At 38.6% G+C, this 21028-nt stretch overlaps 1 long non-coding RNA gene across 1 annotated transcript in view; it reads left to right on the top strand.

Annotated features, from left to right (window-relative positions):
• LOC121480235 overlaps positions 1 to 16777 on the top strand; it is a 71664-nt gene extending 54887 nt beyond the window's left edge. Inside the window, exon 3 of the long non-coding RNA XR_005984918.1 lies at positions 10830 to 16777. This is a non-coding gene — a long non-coding RNA (uncharacterized LOC121480235). The remainder of the gene's footprint in view (positions 1 to 10829) is intronic.
• Positions 16778 to 21028: the final 4251 nt, after the last annotated feature.

Here is a 21028-nt window from a genome sequence, read left to right as displayed (position 1 = left end):
AGGAGTCTCTCACGGTTTTTCTTCCTAATTTTTCCCCACTCAGTTTCCCACGGTTCCCTTATGGTCCCTTTCACTATTTCTTATAGTCCACATAAGAGTAAGACCATATCTCTGTCACTTTTTCAAGTGATCCCCACAACCACATGACATAGTTAAGTGAAATATTATAAAAGGTTGTTTTATTGAATGTTATTGTTCTTGTTAAAAGGTATGCATTAAGCCTAGTATAAGAAGCACCATTTCTTAACCAAAATACTCAGAAAACAAGCTAGTAGATTATACCTTTGTTTTAATATTTAAGGTCAGTTCAAAATTATCTTAAACTCATTCTGAGGTGTGTGTGTGCATGTGTGTGCATGTGTGTGTGTGTGTGTGTGTGTGTGTGTGTGTGTGTAGGAGAGAAGTATAAGGTGGAACAGGACCTATTTCTCTATCACTAAAAAGCAGGACGCCTGTGGTGAGTCACATGATATAGCAAATATAGCATCGGTGTCTAATAGTGGCTCTGACCCAGCCAGTCGGCACAGATACACAGTTAGTGATGATTAAATCATAGCAGTGCTATTTGGGGTCTAATAATGTACCTCTTTTGTTATATAAAACCTGACAAGGGATGTTTAACATCTCTTACTAGTTAAAACTCACATGTAAAATCTCACTAGGTAATAGTTTTTGCCACCGTGGTGAATCTTCATTTAATATTTAATTTGCTTGGGAGACAGTGGAGGAGAAAACACACTTCTTGATTAGGAAGTAGGTGATTAAGTCTCTCCAGAACTGCCTTCTTTGATCAGGTCCACATACACCAAAATGATGGATTAGAGAAAGCTTAGATTCCATTTACTTTGTTCCTATCCTGATATGTCATCCAGAAGTATCCTCTTGCCTCTGCTTTTCTCTTTCAGCTGTATCCTTGGAGATTTCACTCACTCTCACAGCTTCTTGTCCCACCTGCAAGCAGAGAAGTCCCCAGCACAAATCCTCATCTAGATTGGCCTACTCAGGTAGAGGGGGAAGGGGCAGAAAAGCTGGCTTCTTACTCCTACTTAACGCAGGTATTTCTGAGGGTCTATAATGGTGATTCTCACCCTGGTTATCCATTTGAATATTCTGGGGGAACTTTCAAACAAATATAATGTCCTGAACCCACTCCAGGAACTTTGATCTAATTTGTCCACGGTGAGGCCTAGAGACTGCTATATTTTAAAAGCTCCAGGTAATTCTAAAGGGTAGCCAATTGAGAAGAACCACTCAAAATCTTTGGAGGACACAACAGATGGCTCTGATATGCCAACTGGCCTCAAGACACCTACAATCTGGTTGGGGGAAAAAGTCTCAGAGAATATCTCAGACTACCATGAAGTACAAAACTGTGTGGTGAGTTCTTTTAGTGCCCTGAGAAAAGACAGGTCTCCAAGACCAGTCAGGAAGATGTCATGAGAATGGGGTGTGTGCTGGGCCTTGAAACGGGGCTGAAATTTTCTTAAGTTCCCTCTTCCCATCCCCACTGCCACTACCCTAAACAAGCACCTTCTAAGAGCATTTCATTCTTGGGAGCTTCCATCTTGGCTCTCTCCTCTCTGTTCTTCCCATGTTTATTCCTTGAAATCATCAGTCCCACCAGGTCATGCTTCTGCCTAAAACCCTTCAGGTGCCCCTGAGAGCTCACAGAACTATGCCAGATCTCAGACTTTCCATGATAAGCCTGTGCTCTTTCTCATTACCACTCCCTAGCAGGACAGTCTTCCTTTTGTTCCTCAATGCTCCCAATCCCTTTCCTGCATTGGGGCTTCTGCATCTGCTGGTCACTCTGCTTGGGATACTTTTTCCCTGGCTCTCAAGGAATTGATTCCTCTTTATATACCCCAGGTCTTAGGCTGCATGTCACCTTCTCAGGGAGGCTGTCCTTGACCAGCCAGTCTAGAGCAGCCCTCCACCCCAACCTCATTCTCTGTCAACATGTTGGTTTATGAGCTTAACAGCACTAATCACAACCCAAGTATTTTATCTATTCAGTATTAACTTTTGCTCTCTCTGCTAGAAGGAACTTCTATAATGACAAGCTCTGACTCCTTTCTTGGTATCTATGCTCACCAACACAGTGCCTGGCACAGAGTTAGTGATAAAGAAACATCTGATATATGGATAAAAGAATGAATGGCAAGGAGGGGAGGGTGTTCTGGGTGGGAAGAACTGCAAGTACAAAGAGAAGGAAGGAGAACATGTTCTGTCTGTGTGTCTGTCTGTCTGGAACACACAAAGGACTGGATCCAGGGAAGTAGAAGACACGTGGTAGGGAAGTAGAAGACACGTGGGATATAGCTGAGTTAGTGATAAAGAAACATCTGATATATGGATAAAAGAATGAATGGCAAGGAGGGGAGGGTGTTCTGGGTGGGAAGAACTGCAAGTACAAAGAGAAGGAAGGAGAACATGTTCTGTCTGTGTGTCTGTCTGTCCGGAACACACAAAGGACTGGATCCAGGGAAGTAGAAGACACGTGGGATATAGCTGAGTTAGTGATAAAGAAACATCTGATATATGGATAAAAGAATGAATGGCAAGGAGGGGAGGGTGTTCTGGGTGGGAAGAACTGCAAGTACAAAGAGAAGGAAGGAGAACATGTTCTGTCTGTGTGTCTGTCTGTCCGGAACACACAAAGGACTGGATCCAGGGAAGTAGAAGACACGTGGGATATAGCTGAAGATAAGGGTGAGCAAGTCATGTACAGTTATTAATAGCTGTTACTAATGAAAGTCAGAATTTGAATTTCACATCTGTTAAGGTGTAAAAAACTGCATTAGGACTGAATGATTCAGGTCTAAGAAAGGAAATCATGTTTATGAAACCCAAAAAGCAATGGAGCATAATTTTAGCCACTATACATGATTAGAAGATTAAATATTTGTAAACAATTGATTTATGTAAGGAAATTCAAAGTGTAATTTGGGGGGATAAATAGTTGGGTGTTAGGGATCCATCTTCTGTAAAAGAATTATTCAGAGCTACTTATGGAAAATGTCTGCATATATTTTATGCCAGACAGTAGGAAAGCCTATTAACCTATCTTTGAAACCATGGCTTCTCTTGACATATGTATCAAAATTTGAATAAATGAGAATATTATTTCATAGCATGTTTTCCAATCTTGTCATGGCTCAGAGTCACAGAGAGTCTGAAAAGAGGTAATGTTAGCATTACTGGGGAAGGATCTAGCCATGCACAGGTGTGGTGAAAAAATCCCCACTGCTCTGTGATCTTCCCTCTAACCATGATCTCTCTGAAAGAAAATCAGAGAAAGAATAAATTTCTTCCATATCCCAGAAAAATTTGTCTAAATATTTAACTATCACTTCAAAATTCTTCTATGCCTCTTTTCATAATTTCTGTTAATGATTCTAACATTAAAATATCTGTCGAATGAATTTTTTAAAGATTTATTTTTATTTTAGAGAGAGAGAGAGCATGCAGGGGAATAAGGTGCAGAGGGAGAGAGAAAATTAAGCAGACTCTGCTCTGAGTGTGGTGCCCAAGGCAGGGCTGGATCCTAGGACCCTGAGATCAGATATAAGCTGAACCAAGAGCTGGAGGTTTAACTGACTGTGCCACCTAAGCACCAACCCCCTTCAAATGAAATTTTTAAATAACTTTTTATTGCAGTAACAAATCTCGTAGGCAGACTCTATCAAAAAATATTCTGTTATATAAAATGTATGAACGTCTGTGAGAGGACATTTCAAAACTACATTTTTTCTTACCTGTGTACTGATCTCTATCTAATAAACTATTCAGATATGTGATAATACCATGTTTGACACTGATATTTAAAAATGAATTTCCTGGGGAGGTGGGGGAAAAAAGAAAAATAAAAATGAATTTCCTTTTGAAAAAAATTGCCCTGAATTAATGAAATGACATATTTAATTTTAAAACATTTCTTACATGCTTACTACATCCTGGGCACTGGACTCAATGCTATGGAAGACACAAAGATGAGGAATCTCTACTCTCTAAGCAATATGACAACACAAAAAATGCTGGGTTGAATTCTACTAACTCAAAAGATCTGAATTTGAGTCTATAAATTATTTATTAATTTATAAGATTTTATTTATTTATTTGAGAGAGAGCACAAGACAGAGAGAGAGAGAGAGAGATCACAAGCAGGGGGGAGTGGTAGAGGGAGAAGCAGACTCCATGCTGAGCAGACAGCCTAATGCAGAATTGGATCCCAGGACCCTGGGATCATGACCTGAGCCAAAGGCAGATGCTTAACTGACCGAGCCACCCAGGTGTCCCCATCCACATGTCTGTTGAGTGAGTTTATATTTAGTTTCCCCATGTTTGATTTAGGGAAAATTATCTTTACTTAGCGAATGATTACAAGTATATAAAAAAAGAATGATTGCGAGTATTAATGATATAACATGTGTAAAATACTTAAGTTGATGCCTGGAACATAATAGGGATTCAAAAAGGTAAGCATTCTTCCCTCCAAGACCTTTAATATTCAGTTAAATATGACTTGCTTTTGTGTGCCTGACTTCTAAAGTAGGACTTCAAAGTTAACTTTTTAGATATAAAATCTAGCACCTATTTTTAACAATTCATATGAAATATTAGTTTGGATCAATAAAATCTGCACATTACTCCTAATTTCATAGATGCAATTGAATTCCATTCATTTCCAAAGCTAAGTCTAGCTGCCTCTCCTTTACTGCAGCTGATGGTGATGCTAATGAGCAATGAAATGCCCCAAAGCTTAGAAACAAGGAAGGAGAAATCCTGGACATAGATGACACAGATATTTAATTTCAAAATAAGCAAGCTCTGATATTTATACAAGTGAATGGTTTGCTGGTTTTCCCAAAATGGCTTCTATATGAGGAAACAGGAAATGCAGAAGAATTCAAGAGAGGAAGAATATGATGAAAATGAAAAGCAAAAATGAAAACGAAGGGATTGCAACAATGATTCCCAAATCTGAGTTCTACACCTTGTTACTGGGCATCCCCCAGAGACCCTGCAGCTAAAATGACCGAGAAATGTTGCGTTCTATAATCCATCTTGGGAATTCACAACAAATATTAGCATAGGCAAGGAATTATGTGCTAATTCTATTAGCATGTTAAGAAGAAACCTGTCTAACAGTCAAACTCAGCAATTCCCAAAATTGCCTGAACACTGAATCCTCTGTGTGTTTGTGAAAAGGAAGTGAAATTTAACCAATGTCTTATGGCATTCATGTGCAGTGACATATAATTTAGAAACCATTGTTACTTATTCCCTTCTCTGCTACTGAATACTTTTTTTGCTGACTCTCCATATCTCTTCCACTGTTTCTTCTTGACCTGAGTAAGCCATCGGACCAATAATTCCTATTTTGTCTTATGAAGATAGAAAAATTCATTTTGCCTTTGGAAAGATGAGTGGTTGCAAAAAAATGAACAACAAAAAAGAAAACCACTCAGAACTAATTCTAATGATTGGGGGTAAAAACCCCAAAACCTAAAACTTTGTTTTAGAAACAATGACTTTGTCCTCCTTCTCCACGTTCTCAAGCCAGAACTGTTGGTTTATTCTCAGGTGGTTAAAGTCTCCCTCCAAAATTAGACTAATAACTCAGAATCAGACCTATAAACAAATGGTTGCAGAGGGGAGGGGATTGGGGAATGGGCAAATGCGTGGAGGGGAATCGGAGATGCAGGCTTCCAGTTAAGGAATGAAGAAATCATGGGAATAAAAGGTAAAGCACAGGGACTACATCGACAATATTGTAATAGTGTTGTATGTTGACAGATGGAGGCTACGCTCTGGTGAACATAGCATAGTGCATAAACTTGGGAAATCACTACGTTGTACACCTGAAACTAATGTTGTATTTTTATCAACTACACTGAAAAACAAAACAAAACAAAACAAAACAAAACAAAAAAACTAAGAAAATTTAGTGCCACTTTGCAAGTACTTTTATGTACACTTTTATGTACTACATTTCCTTGGACATTTTTGTCTTAAAGACAGTGATTTCTGTAATAATTATGGCACTTTGAAAATAGATATTCTAAAAAAAAAAAAAAAAGAAAATAGATATTCTGAAAAGCAGATTCTTTATTAAACTTTAATCCCTCCCTGAGAAAAATATCTTTATATGAATCTAGGATGCTCTTAGAAATAGTTATTTGATGAACTATAAAATGCTACAACAGCACAATGGGTGTCACAATAAACGCAAAGAAAAGTACTGTTATTACTTGTTTTATGGCAAATAAAATCCTCAATAATAGACATTTTTATGACGTAAGAGGCATTTCAGAAAATAGGAATCAATTCCTTTTTTTAATTAAAAGGAAAATCTTAAAAAAATAAAAAAATAAAAGGAAAATCTTCTCTAGATTCTTATTAAGTTTTTCAGAAGAGCTAGCAACATTATATTCCCCTACATTGAAGCTTTTAATCCCCAACTGAAAAATGCACAAACAAGTACATATATAAAATTCATTACATGCATGCAAATGTATGCATATGTGTGTATGTGTGTATATAACATTATTATATTTCTAAAATGTGTCACAGTTTACAAAATTATAGCTACTAAAACCAAGATACCATGAAAGTAGGGAATTAGAGAAAAAAAATTTAAATTGCACCAAATATAGTTTTTAAACATAGTCAAATGTCCTAGAAAGCATTCATTTCCAAAACAAATTAATTCACATAGGAAAGTCAGCTCCATTAGGTAACCCTTCTCCTGAATCACCATCTGTAGTTGTTTGGGAACTTGGCGATGACAGCCTGAGCTGCCAAGGTAGATTCTCCTAGGAAAGTTTTTTGAACCAGTTTGAAATAAAATGTGTTTGTGCTTACATTTTCTTACATAACAGCTTATTCTTTACCAATATTATTTCAGTGCTTAGGGGCATGTTTCTCTGGACCTGGTCTTATCTTTGTGTTAAAAGGACTGTCAAGAAGCATTTGAAAGTCTCTTTTCTCTACATCACCTATAGGATCCGTCTGGCAGGCAGGGCTCAAGGAAGCAGTAACTGCTGTTGGGTCTACTGGGATGAACTAAACAAAGCAGATTAAAGTAGGAAAGATTTTAAATTGGGGGTAAAAAACAACCCTGCATCATCCCGAATCCATGGTTAGTAAGGAATTTTGTGTGTGCATGTGTGCCTCTGTGATGTGTGTGTGTGTGTGTGTGTGTGTGTTTGTATAAGTTATCACTGAATGGCTATTAAGGCTAGCGGGTAACACAGAAGTATTTCAAATTCAACAAGTCTTAAAACAGAACTCATTGTTGTCTTCCCTTTAAAACTCCCCTGGTATTCCATAGTATAGAAATATTATTATTATCTTAGATTCTCACTAGAAACCTCGAAAGTCGGCTTTGATTGGTCTCTTTTCCCCTTCCTTCTCATCCACTCATCATGCTTCAACTGATGCAATGCACCACTCAATCGTGTTCACATTTCACCACCCACCTCGATTTCCAATTACGCTGTTGGTACAGCCACCTGACTAGCATCTGATTCTAAGTGCTTACTTTCTACACCAACATCACGCTGCCAGGGCCATCCTGCTAGAGTGTATATTTATTCATAAAGCAACCCTGCTTCAATTTTTGGATGGTTCTTTAAACAGCCAACATGCATTGAGAAGTACCATATTGTACCAAATTTTACATGTAGTGTCTTATTTTCTCTTCATAACAATCCTATAAGATGGATACAATTATTGTTGGCGCTCACAAATGAAAAAATAAACCCAGGTTTTAGATAACTTGCTCATGGTCACTGGGATGGCAGGTGGCAGAGCCGGTGTTCATCTCAGATTATCAGGTGCTCTTGATCATTCTCTTATAAACTTTCCCTCAATCTGATTCCCAAATAACTCTCCAGTCTTTTTTACAAGGAGCTAGAAGACTGTGAATTTCTCAAATTCAACTATTGTACATCAAGGGTCGAAAGCCTGTAAAGCCACGAGGCTAGAATGTAAGGTGAGGGCACAGTGACTCACATTTGTCAGCTCCTTTCCAAACGAGTGTGCCTCTTATAACCTGTACACAGCGATGGAAATATCCTGATCCCAACCAATGAAAAATTTTCCCCACCAATGCTGGGGAAATTCTTTATAATACTCTTTATAATACTCTGCCCCCTGTACAATACGGAATAACATTTCAAAAACATTGTTTTTCAGACATCAATCACACACTACTAATCAACTTTGCTGTAACATCTCTTTCATGACTCACGCATGAGAACCACTTGAGGAGGGGTAGGGTGAGGAGCAGTGAGGGGTCTCGAAAGCAGGGATAGAATAACTTGTAATCACAGACTTGTTTTTGTAAAAGACCATCATGTGAACCATCACAGAATTTATAAGAAGAAACAGTCATATAAAAAAAGAAGAAGAAGAAAAGGTTAGATATTGCTAAAACTGCCCTGACATATTCCACATGCACTATTTGATAAATATTTTATTGTTATTCCAGGAAAAGCTTTTAAAGGAATACATAAGCCAGCAATTATGGGGAAGGGATGTCTCCTTCTCAGAGATAGTAGGAATGCCAAAGACAGCTCTTTGCTGCTAAGGACAGGGTGGACAGACTCACAATGGCATGTTTGCTGAAATGTGCACAGATACACATACAGAGCCAGAGTCCCAGGCAGCAACTCTTCCTTATGTATTAACAACAGGAAACACACAAATATCTCCAATGCAGTGTTCTGTGTGATGTGAATACATTGGAGGCACTTAGCTTGTGAGTGTGTGTCTCTATGTGTGTGTACTCATAGTTGTGTTTCTGCTTGACAATTATCCAAAGCCTGACACAGAAAGCCCTGCTGGAAGGAAGCCTTGATCCTGATGGTTTAATGGTTAGAACTATGCCCAGCTCTAAACTGCTAGCCTCTGAAATACAAGGCCTGAGCCCATTTCTGGCTGGAACAATTTAGGCAGGTATTCAACATCATTATCTTGTTTAAATTAAATGGGAGAAACTGCAATGCTCCAAGTTAACTGGGTGTCTTGGTATCATGCTAAAAGCATTTCCAGGGATTTTGTTTTCTTTTTTTGGGGGGGTGGGGGGTGGCCACTTACCAGTACTATCTTAAATGCCTTCCTATAGTCAATACAATTTATTGAAGTGTATGTATGTGATGGATGTTTACATTTCCCTGCTGTAAGAGGGGCTATTTATGTCATCAACAAATTACCATGAAAAGTGATCACTGACAGTCAACTGGCCATTATAAGAAAGATGTTATCTCTGAAATATTCAAACAATGCCATTTAAAAGCCTGTTATTCCACTCAAAGGTAGACATACCTATACTGGAGTTTTCACCAAAAATTTGAAATGATGTAGAAATTGCTGCTTTAAAAGCCACTTGACAAAGTGCATAAATATTCTTAAGTGTGTCAGAGGCAGAGGTATTTTATTAATGGCATTTAAAAAGCATAAATAAATATAAGTACAAATAGAGAAAACACGTATTTCCCTAAGCTATAGTTGGCCAAAAAGTAAATCATGACCCTCAGCACTTTTTATACCTATAAAGAGGCTGCTTTAGCAGTTTCTTTCCTTTTCTTAAATGGCCTTTAAATAAATATATGAGTCAGTTAAGAAAGGCATTTACTTGAATTAAAGTGATAATTCTTCCAGGACATCAGTATAATTAATTGTGGGTGGAAGAAGTTTTAAATGAGGCTAAATCAGGGATTCTAGTTTATTTATTTTTTACTCACTCTACCTCTATAATTAGAGAAGTTTTTGGTGGCTCCTGAAATTGTGCCTTGTCATGGAATATCACACCTACCTATGCACATATACATCATATACACATACATCAATCCAGCCTCTTTCCTACTACTACTATTGCTACTACACGCAGGCGCGCGCGCGCACACACACACACACACACACACACACACACACACACACAAACACACTCGCCCAGCACTTGTTTTGGTTCTTCCACAACCCTGAAATTCTCATCCCTAATATTTCATTGTTCCAATTCATTTCACTGCCTTCAATGTCAAATACAAAATTATGTTAGTCACAGAGGTTTGTTCCTGGTGAACTATTTCATAAAAGAGCTCAAAACACCCTGCCTTCAAGATTTCTGCTTACCTATGCTACCTGCACCAAGGACTGAAATAGCCAGATGCCATAAACAAGTATGTTTTACTAAAAACGGGTAGTCTGACTGCGTAGGACGTGTTTTAAACGATGCACCCCCTCAAAAAAAAATAAAAATAAAAATAAAAAAAACCAATGCACCCCATCAGCAGAGCTGCCCGTGTCTCAAGACGCTGTAGGGCATTGCTGTAAGACTGACAGAGGCTGAGAAACTGAGCTAATGAGTTTCAGGAGACAGAGAACCCAGAACACATTTGGGAGAATTCTGCACTTAGTGTCAATGACACTGACATGAGGAGCGTATACCTTTTCAAAAGTTCAATACAGCAAAGAAAACAAAAAGTTCTACTTGAGAAATAATCGTATGCTAATGATTTAATTGGCACTAGAATATTTCAATAGTTACATCTGTCTAGCTGGCAAGATCTTACAAACAAATACGTCTTTAAAAGGTACATGCATGATTGGCCACTAATGTCCATACTCTGAAATTAAAATCTCTGAGGATATTGAGACATTTTCTACATTTCATCCTAATGTGCAGACGAAACCTAAGACCCGAGAACTCGTCTCCTGTTACCCTGGGCACACGGTATCGCTGAAAAAAGAAATTATGTTTAAGTTATTAACTCTATCTACCTTTTGCCACCCCTTTGTAATAGTTTTTTCATTAACTGTAGGCATTTTTTCACCCCCTGTTCTGAGCACAAAAGGATCCAACAGCACCGTTCCTGCAGCCTAAAGAAAATAACCATGCAGTCTCAGAAAAGGTGGACGTGGAATTGCGAGCTGCATTCCCAATTGCCGAACTTCAAAGCAAACACTGACCGCCTTGTGGACAATGCAGCAGGGGTAGCACATTCCATGTCTCCCGGTCTTGAACGTTTAAGTGCAGAACGAGACCAACACATCAGCAAACCTCCTGCAGCAAAGGATGCAGGCTGCAAACGAGCCTAGGGGCTGGGAAGAATCCACGCTTGCTTTACCTACCGGCATTGTCCATGTCTCAGGAGTGGCGAGGCGAGTTCTGTAGCCTGGCAGCCGGGGAGCCCCAGCTCCTCTCCTGGCTAACGAAGCACCCTGCCCTTCTGCAGATTATCAGTCCTTGCTGGCACACAGAGCATACTTCATGCACTGTCTGCAGGAGACACCGCCAGGAAATTTATATCTCCAAGGATGACAAACAGCCATTAGCTCCATTACAGGCTGATTAAGAGACACTGAGCCTATCAAGTGGATACTCGAATCCACTGGGGTTTTCACCTCTGTTCCAAGCAAAGGAGAGAAAAAAAAATCACTGCAATGTTGAGTATACTGCACATTTCCGAAAAGAAGTGCACATGCTATGCAGAACACAGTGCTTTTCCAAAAGATGCCAGAGCAAATGTGAGCAGTAAAAGGCACAGATAATTAAAAGGTGAAAAGGAATCTTTAAAACTATAATAAATGAGCCTTTCTTGGGGGTTGATCTAAATGTAGTTCAGCTTTTATCACTGACATCACTGAATGACTGGGCAACTTTTCAATTTACAATTTTAAAGTTTGTGGTGGTGGTTGTCACTGTCACTGGGGGTGAGCAAGGAATAGCAGAAAAACCATTTTAAAGTAAAGGCTATCTTTCATATTTCTGCACTAAATACATGCTAAGAAGCTGAGTATTGTCATCCCATTTTGGTTGTGTTTTCATCATGATGAGTGTCCCTATTTCTGGTCAAAATTCTGCCCACCTATCCTAACAGAGAAATTCAGAGGAATTTCACTAACCATCACCAATCACACTAGAAATAATTGTCAAAAGATATCAGGAGACTCTACCGTCTGTCACAGTCTGTAGCCACCCAAGTAACAGAAAGCTGAGGATCAAGAAAAATACATTTACTAACACAGGAGAGTACATTTCTTTTCTTAAATCTGGCCGTGCAAGATGCAAAGTCACCTAAAACTACTTACGATATCAAGGCCTAAGGATGGGCAGAGTGCCGAAGAAATTATGTGCCATAGCCTATCTGTGGCTGTTGTGACATTAGATTCTGGGGACAGCACAACTCTGTTTTCTGCATTTTCTCAGATATAGTAAAAAAAAAATTACAATACCCTTATTTAACTATGATACAATGAATGCACAGTACAGTAAGGCTCTAGAGCCTTTCTATTTGACAAGATTTAAAAAAAAAAGTTGTGGTATTATCATACCCTCAGGGTTGCTCAATTGGAAGAGCAATTCATTTATTTATTTAGCACTTCTGTATGTCATTGGAATTCCTGGTGACAAACCACTTGCAATTTATTTATAATCTTATCTTCCATTTCAACAGCTTCGAAGTATTTGTTTTTAACATAACTTTCGTTTTTCCTACAGATTTGAGGTTCCTTCATTGTTTACACAAAATACTCCATTTATGATATCAGTACTAGCACAAAAATATTTGCTTCGAAGAAAAGTTGAATCTCTCAGTGATTTTGCACTGAGACATTTTCCACATTATTTCAAATCTGCCACAATTTTAAAGATATATCACTCTATTAATTTCAAAAAAAGTATTCTTCACATAGTTTTTAAATGCCTGGATCCCATAAGACTGAAATCACTGTGGCTTCCATACCTCATCTACTTGCCCTGATTAAGGCTGCCAAGCACCCAGACTGAGTGTCATCAGGAGAAATCTAGGGCAAGCTAACTAGGAGTTAACAGGGAAATATGAATGACAAAAGGAAGAGAAACTATTTTATGAAGTCTGAGATTCTGGTAAGGAGTAGCTAAGAAGTATCATGTCCTGACAGTGCATATTGACTAATATGAATATGTTAGCTCTGTATGCGGTTCAAAATGAGACTCATGATTATTTTCACTAATACTATTAGTCGCCAAATTATAAATGAATTATATGCCAAATATTTGTTTTGTTGGTCATTTGAAAAACACTTGTTCCCATAAACAGCGGTTAGGTTCCAAAGACAAACCATTAAATACTGCTTAACTCATGATGTGATTTATATAATAATCGTAATCTCTCATACACAATTTCAAAATCCAGAAAAGCTTAATGTTCTTTCTTTTTTTAAAGTTGTGCTCCAAAATACCATGGTGCCACAACATGACTTGAAGTGATGGGAAGCTATTTAAGATCTTTGGTTATCTCATTTTGAGTAAATCACATGTTTTAAAACAAGAGTTTTAATGTCATTACTATGAGAATCTGTTTGGACCCTGCTGGGGATGATATGTAGTATTTTGTGTATGCATTATTTTACCTTCCTAAAATGCAAAAATTCTAAATTCTGAAACACACCTGACACCAACAGTTTCAGATGAGGGACTATGATCCTCCAGTACCTCTTGGCAATTTAAAAGAGTAGAAAATAATCCCTTATACTGTTTTGCCACAGGCTCCCTTACCTTATTAGGAATGCTCTAGCTCCCTTCCTCACCTGATGAGGCCCCTACCCAGACCTCTCCAGCTGCTTTGGAAGATGTAAGAGATAAACAAGGGATGAACAACAAAGAAAGATGTCTAGGTATTGTGAAACTAAAACTGAGTGGCTATTAGGAATGAGGCTGTTTACAAACAGCATAAATTGCCATGGACACATCTGCTCTGGATCCCTCTGCATTCTCCACCAGCCCACCACTGCCCGTCTTCTGCTCCTATCTGGCATCACAAGATGGCACTGTAACAATGGAAAAGCGCGAGTGGTACATTTTCCTCAAGCTCTGCGAGAATCTACTCCTTCACTTGATTTAATTCAGACTTATAGTTAACATGCCCTAGTTGGGAATGCCTGCATATAAAATGTTTACCAGGCCCTTTCTAATTGTCCCAGAGATGCCGTGTGGTCCAGTAGGAGCATCAATAAATCTAAAATTCTAGAGTATGTTTCAAAGGTAAGCTTAATTCCTTTTTTTTATTAGCCTTTTCATATGTATACTCCGTAGCTCTCTTTGGATCAGACTAATATGTTTGAGGCGAGAACCTGCATTCAAAATAACCTCCATGCTATCCTACCTACAGAAAGAAGGCAACAACCTGTCACCATGGGGGTTTTAAAAGGGTAGTTGGCCTGAGGTTGGTTGCAAGACATTTGTGATTCCAGGCCTGATCTGCTAACGTAGCAATAGCATGGGCATCTAGCACCTTCAAATGTCACCAAGCACCTGCTGATAACCTGGCCATTTATTACCACTTTCTTCAAAAAGCTCTATTAGTTACTCTCTCTCTCTCTCTCAATTTCAAAGAAGACAATGTTGTGGCTTCCTAGAACAGTTCTGCTTATCTCATATTATTTCTTAACTTTCCTATGAGATGCTTTCATGTGCTGGGGCCACAGAAGGTTGCTGGTGGCGATCAGGCTCTCCCTTTTCTGACTGTAGTCTAGTGTGATCCAAGCCCAGGTAGACCAACAGCAGTCCAAATGGATACTGCGGAGAACAAGATGCAGACACGGTTTTCCAAGAGGTGTAGCAAATCGAGAATCAGAGGCTAAAAATATAGTTTGGCTTTCAGGGGACCAACTGGGATACTTCTGGGCAAAGTTAGACTTTGCTCCTTAGAATGGAAAAATTAAGATAATGAATTGTCCATATAATCATATTGCTTAACCTGGCAGATCCCGGGGACACCCAGATCAGCCTATGAGACTGTCTTGATCTTCTCACTTTCTGATTCACCCGAAGAAATAAAGAAGTGCTAAGATATTGACTACCAATTAGGAAGTAGTCAGGCTTGCTCTCAGTACCTTGGGGAATAGATTCTACTGGAAATCTGTTCTGAAAAGATTTCAGATACTGCTTTTATAAGAACAGCTACTGTATATTGATAGGACAATGAGCAAAGTGCTTGGATTAATAACTCTCCTAAGTACTAAACCAAATCCCTGAACTATTTTTAAAAAGTTTACAAGAGGAAGTATTGCAACAGATAGTATTTCCAGGAAAATCAGGGCAAAAAAATTAGACATTTATCTAATGTTCTATTATCTGGACTTTAGGACAATACTTACTTGACATACCTATGTCATCCATTATTCCTAGCCATTCTCCTCTGAGATTTCTCTTCCAGTGTAAAGTGCCTCCTGAACTACTTATTAATATTTGTTTCTCTTCCCTTGTACGCAGTCCTTACAAAAAGCCTTCCATTTACATAGACTTAAATAACACCTTCACATGAAGCCATGACACTTTCCAGTGTCATGGAACTTGGAACTTTTCTTGGTGTCTAGACCTTAATGAAGCTACAACTTCATTATTGTATGACACGGACATTTTATGGCACGGTCATCTGACACGTGTGGACTGTTGATTAAGGTGGTTTGGTGAGTCTACACTTACACACTACCCTTCTGTTCCAAACATACAGCAATGATAGATAAAATATTAAGTAGGTTAGTCATAGCGAGGCTTACAAAGCAAACGACTTCCATGAGTCAGAAAGGAGCCAAAAGCTCAAAGCAGAAAAAAGGCTTCTGCTGAGGTTGACGTGCTCAAGGTGGAAAAGAGAGGCTGGGGGCAAAGCCATGGCACCTATGTGGTGACAGGTTTCAAAGAGCTCCACAGGAGAAAGGCAGGGTGAGAGCCAGGTTTTGCTTCAATGAGGCCCCCTGAATTAAGAAAAGAAGTTGCAGAAAAAATGGCTGTTGATCCAGTTCTAGAAGCCATGACTTTATAAAGCCTAGATGGGCATAGGGAGGATAAATCCTTAAAACCAAGAACAAAATCAGCTTCTTGATGGGTCCCTCAATGCTAGATCACCAAAATCCTACTCAAAATCATGCAGGAGCCCCAGGATGTCATTGATAGACCTGACTCTAGAATGGAAGACCACAGAGCAAGGTGGAGGCAACTCGAAACCACAGAACTATGAAAAGAGGAGGTGCAAAAAAAGAGTCAAAGCCAACCAAAAATGCAAAAAACCAGAACAAAACCTTCCACTCAATCTGAATGTGCAAAAGAATTTCAAATTGTTTAAGATTGCTAATATTTCAAAACCAAGTAAGTAGAATAATCAATAAAACATGATTTCAATCTCAATGATTTTGATGTTATGGAAGAGTCTTATAAAGATTTTTTAATAACTGTACATATCAAAGAGATAAATGAAAGCATGACATCAAAAAGAAATAGAAAAAAAGAAACAAAAATACAAGAATCTGGAAGATAACTCATGGGAAGTCTTGGAAACGAAAGAGAGAGTTAGAACACTGAGACCAACATAGACTCCTCATTAGCAATCACTGATGCCAGCAGGCAAGATGCTGACAGTAACTGTCAACCTTGAATTTCACATTAGGCTATACTCCCATTCATGAGCAGAACATTGGCACTCTCCTAGACACAAAGAGACTAAAAATCACCAAAGGATGCACTTTAGCAAGATGAGAAATAAATCCAGAGAGAAGGCACGAGATGAAAAACGAGTAAAAAGCTGATAACATGTATTAGTATATTTAAATAGCTATTGATTGTGAAACAGGCATTTCAAAATTAATGAAAAAACGGGCAAAAAGAGGTCAAACTGGAAAACCATAACAAAACATGAGGTGGATGTTCAATGAGAATTCCAAGTGTGAAAGGAGAAGAGAAACACTGAATATTTTTAGATTTAGATTCAGACGTAATGAATAATTTTAGATTTTAAATTGGAAGATATAGAGGTATGTGGGTGGCTCAGTAATTGAGTATCTGCCTTTGGCTCACGGCGTGATCCCCTAGGATTGAGTTCCACAAGAGACTCCCCGTGGGGAGCCTGCTTCTCCCTCTGACTATGTCTTTCTGATCTCTCATGAATAAATAAAATAAAATCTTTAAAAATAAATAAATAATGTATATAATGTATTGTATGTATATGTATAATTATGTATTATATATATGTGTGTGTGTATATATATATATATATAAACATATCAACCATTAAAAGAACAGAAGTAGTTTGGTTACTTATACTAATTGTCTCTCCAATGGACTGAATAGTACACCAAGGAAGGTGCAAAGTGATCCACTGTTGTGAGGAGATAAATTATTAGAACTTCTATTAATATTTACATTTATATAAGAGATAAATTATTAAGCTATAATAATACTTAAAATACAATGTTTCATGGCACCTTCACTTTTCTAAATGTCAGACTTGGAACATATAGTAAATAGCTCCACAGCATGGAATTAATATAGATTAGGAAACTGAATTCTTTATCTTTATTCGAAAAGCTTCAAAATGAAGAATTTCAGTGAATTTTCTTTCTCTTTTGTGTGTGAATTTTCAACTCATTTGCTAAAATCCAAAGATGCAACACATATTGATTAGTTTTCAAGAAGAACCCATGAAAATGGGCGAGAAAGCCATTTACTAGCTGAACTACAACCAAGAGTTTTGATGAAAGGTTGCTGGCAATGAATTACAATTTTGCAAGGTCAAAGGTGCACTTCTTCAAAAAGATCTCTTTTCAACTCTGATTGTTCATTAAAGCCATGTGTCAAGATAAACTAGAGAATCAAAGCATCGGGTTGCTGTTTCTGAAAACATTAAACCAAGTTTCAAAAATTAATAATGCATACTCCATCTTTGCCTCATTAAAAAAATTAGTGATTTTTGCCATAGGACTTTAGTCTTATTAAAACAAACTTCTGTTATTTTTGAAATATTGCTTATTTCTCCTTGATCTTGACCTTAAAAGTGTTTTATTTTTATGCTACATAATATACATGATACAATATTACAGTGGTCCATGTATATAATTTCTAAATTAATAAATATACATGTATTGAGAGAACATGCTATTTTTTTCTGATTTAGATTACTGCAGTGCTTTGCTTGCCAGCCATCTATAACACAAACTCCTTCCATCAAAATTCCATGTGTTCCCCTGATTCTGATTCTACTCTTTATTATCTGTCTTTTTTCTTTTTTAGGGCCTGCTGCTATTACCACAGATGAGGTCCACGTATCCATCTTCTCTGTTGGTCACTGAATTCTCAGGCACATTTTCACTCCCCTTGAATTTCAGCAGATCCCATGTCCCATTTCTCAGAAGAAAGATCAGATGGGTGAACTCTTTTTCATAAACCCTTACTTCTTAATATGATCTACCAAGGTTTCCCAAACTTATTTCACCTCCTCATGGTGTAATTCTTATAACTCCAATAGAACTATTGGCTACAGTTTGGGAAAATCTAGTAAAAAGTGGGGAGGGAGGCATTTAGCCCATAATTTTTGCCTTGAACCTTTCTGGCACTTGATGTCGATTACAATAACTGCTTCTATAGGATGAAAAAGATAGGCTTCCAACTGCGTGCTCAAGGAGGTGTCCCTGAACACAGAACTCCTCTTTAATCACAAAAATGGAAGTTCAGGAAGGCATTTCTCTTATGATAATGATACAAAAGAGTGAGAGAGAATAAAGGATCATCTGGACCAAGGAGTGCACGCTGGCAGATCCTACTTGACAGTGAATCTCAAAATAAATGCATTGGTGGCTAGAAAGCTAAACGGAGCCACCAGCCCATCTCAGTGAAAGAAATCGAATGAAACATGACAAAGCCACAGAGAGATGGTTCCCCGATATGTAAGATATATTTAGTTTTTCTAAAACAACCAATAAGCCTGGGGGGTGCCCTAAGAAGTAAATCCTGACATCCAGATGAGATTTCTTGGGTGTAAGTCTAGCATGCCTCAGCCCTGGAGCTGTAGCCCAACACAAAATGGAAAGCAGGCCTGTGTCTGGGCCTCGCTCTACACAAACATTCAGGGGAAATCTTGGGGGTGAGGGGGTTTACAGTGAAAATTTATTCATTAAACTCTGACCAGCAACTTGTCGGTATCTCAGGCCCCATGAGGATCTTTCCCCAGATCATTCTGACTCCTGGAGCCCACTGATGAGCTTCTTCCTTCTCTTCCAGATCTATAACCCATGGGCAGCCCTGGTGGCTTGGTGGTTTAGCACTGCCTTCAGTCCAGGGTGTGATCCTGGAGACCTGGGATCGAGTCCCACGTTGGGCTCCCTGCATGGAGTCTGTGTCCCTGCTTCTCTCTCTCTCTCTCTCTGTCTCTAATAAATAAATAAATAAAATCTTTTAAAAAAAATCTATAACCCAGAACTCACACTCCTGTCTGAGTTGCAGGAGACTTAACCCTAGTAGCAGTTCACATTTTTAGCACTGACTATTTGCCAGGCACTATGCCCAATTCTTTCCCTGTGTATTACCTCATTTAAGCCTAATGATAAGATTGAGTTTAGTACTAATTACTATTATTCCCATTTTCATTTTCATGAAAAAAATTAAGACTTGGTGGGGTTAAGACAAACTTGCCTCAGATTGTGCAAATTATAGACCTGGATTTACACTTAGGTCTCTTTTATTGTAGCCTCTTCACCTGCAATCTCTACATGTATTTATCAGGAACAGGGAGGCTCTTTGGAGAAACCCAACTGCTTCTTATAAAATCTGATTTTGTTGAACTCCCAATTTTAACAGCGAAGAATAATTTCTTTTAAGCCTTCAGGTTTCTGTCTCAATTTGGCTAATAAAATGCTTAAAGCTAATCTCCTATGCCTTCAAAAAAAAAAAAAAATCTCTTGGTCTTCAAAAGGACTCAGTAGCGTTGGTATAAAAATAAATGTGGTAGAATTTCTGCCTGTAAAGAGATACAAACCTCTTTCTAAATTCCAGGAGATAACTGCATTGAAAAATTATTTCTGAAGGGAGACTAAATTATAAATCCATAAATCAAAGCAGAATGATATATGCTTGCCATTATCCAGATCAATTTATTTATCACTTCAAGGATTTTTAAAAATAGTTTTTAGGAACTTTACATATACTTTATTATGGCCAATGCTCAAAAAATTATTGAGTCAGCAGCAATACAACCAGTCACCAGAATGCAGAGGAAGGCATCTGTCTGATTTGGTGCTGAGTAATTGGCAAAAGAGAGCTCCTGACTCGTCCATCAGCCAAAAGGGTGGCCTGTTGCTCAAAAAGCAGTTACAGGGCAGCCCGGGTGGCTCAGCGGTTTAGCGCCGACTTCAACCCAGGGTGTGATCCTGAAGACCTGGGATCGAGTCCCACGTCGGGCTCCCTGCATGGAGCCTGCTTTTCCCTCTGCCTGTGTCTCTGCCTCTTTCTCTCCCTTCTCTGTGTTTCTCATGAATAAATAAATAAAATCTTAAAAAAAAAAAAAAGCAGTACAGCTGTTTTGTGCATGAGTCTACTGTTAAAAAACCAGCAACCAGAGGGAAAAGCAGGTTCACAGAATCTGCTCCAGGAATATACAGCCTGAACAAGTTCTCTCGACAAGCCATCACTTACTGAAAAGCATGATAGATGCCCATCCCAAACAGACAGCAAGCAGATGGCTGGCAAGTGCATGCTGGCCTGACTGCGGGCAGCCTGTCACCCAAACACTCAACGACGGCCATCTCTAATAGGCTTTCAGAAAGGGTCAGCCTACTGCTTTCTGAGATGAGCAATCAAGGACTGCCAACTGGCAGTCTAATCAAATCTGGCCTGCTAACATGAAGATTTGATAAGGCCAGACCTCGAGAGCCTTCAGCAAAGCATATCCATATGCCCTCAATTTGCCAAAGTACCCACTACTCCCTATTGTCTTCTGATGAGCTGTACACACCTATATGACCTGCCTGTTCTTGAATACATTTGTGCCCAAGTCAGCAGAACGGGTTGATGACCTCTCACATCGCTTCCTGGCTCATGGTTCTATACAGAAACAGTGGGATATTTTAACTAGTTGCCTAGCAGGGAAAGGGGAAAAAGGTTTAGACTGGATCTTAAAGAGCTTTTTCTACAGGCTGGCAAGGGCCATACTACTCTGCAACCAAGAAAACTGCCTTCATGGGATACTTGTCTGGAATTATCAAACAAGGTATC

The sequence above is a fragment of the Vulpes lagopus genome, chromosome 2, assembly GCF_018345385.1.
Source record: "Vulpes lagopus strain Blue_001 chromosome 2, ASM1834538v1, whole genome shotgun sequence".
Taxonomy (NCBI): domain Eukaryota; kingdom Metazoa; phylum Chordata; class Mammalia; order Carnivora; family Canidae; genus Vulpes; species Vulpes lagopus.
This window is presented reverse-complemented; position numbering and strand designations above follow the sequence as displayed.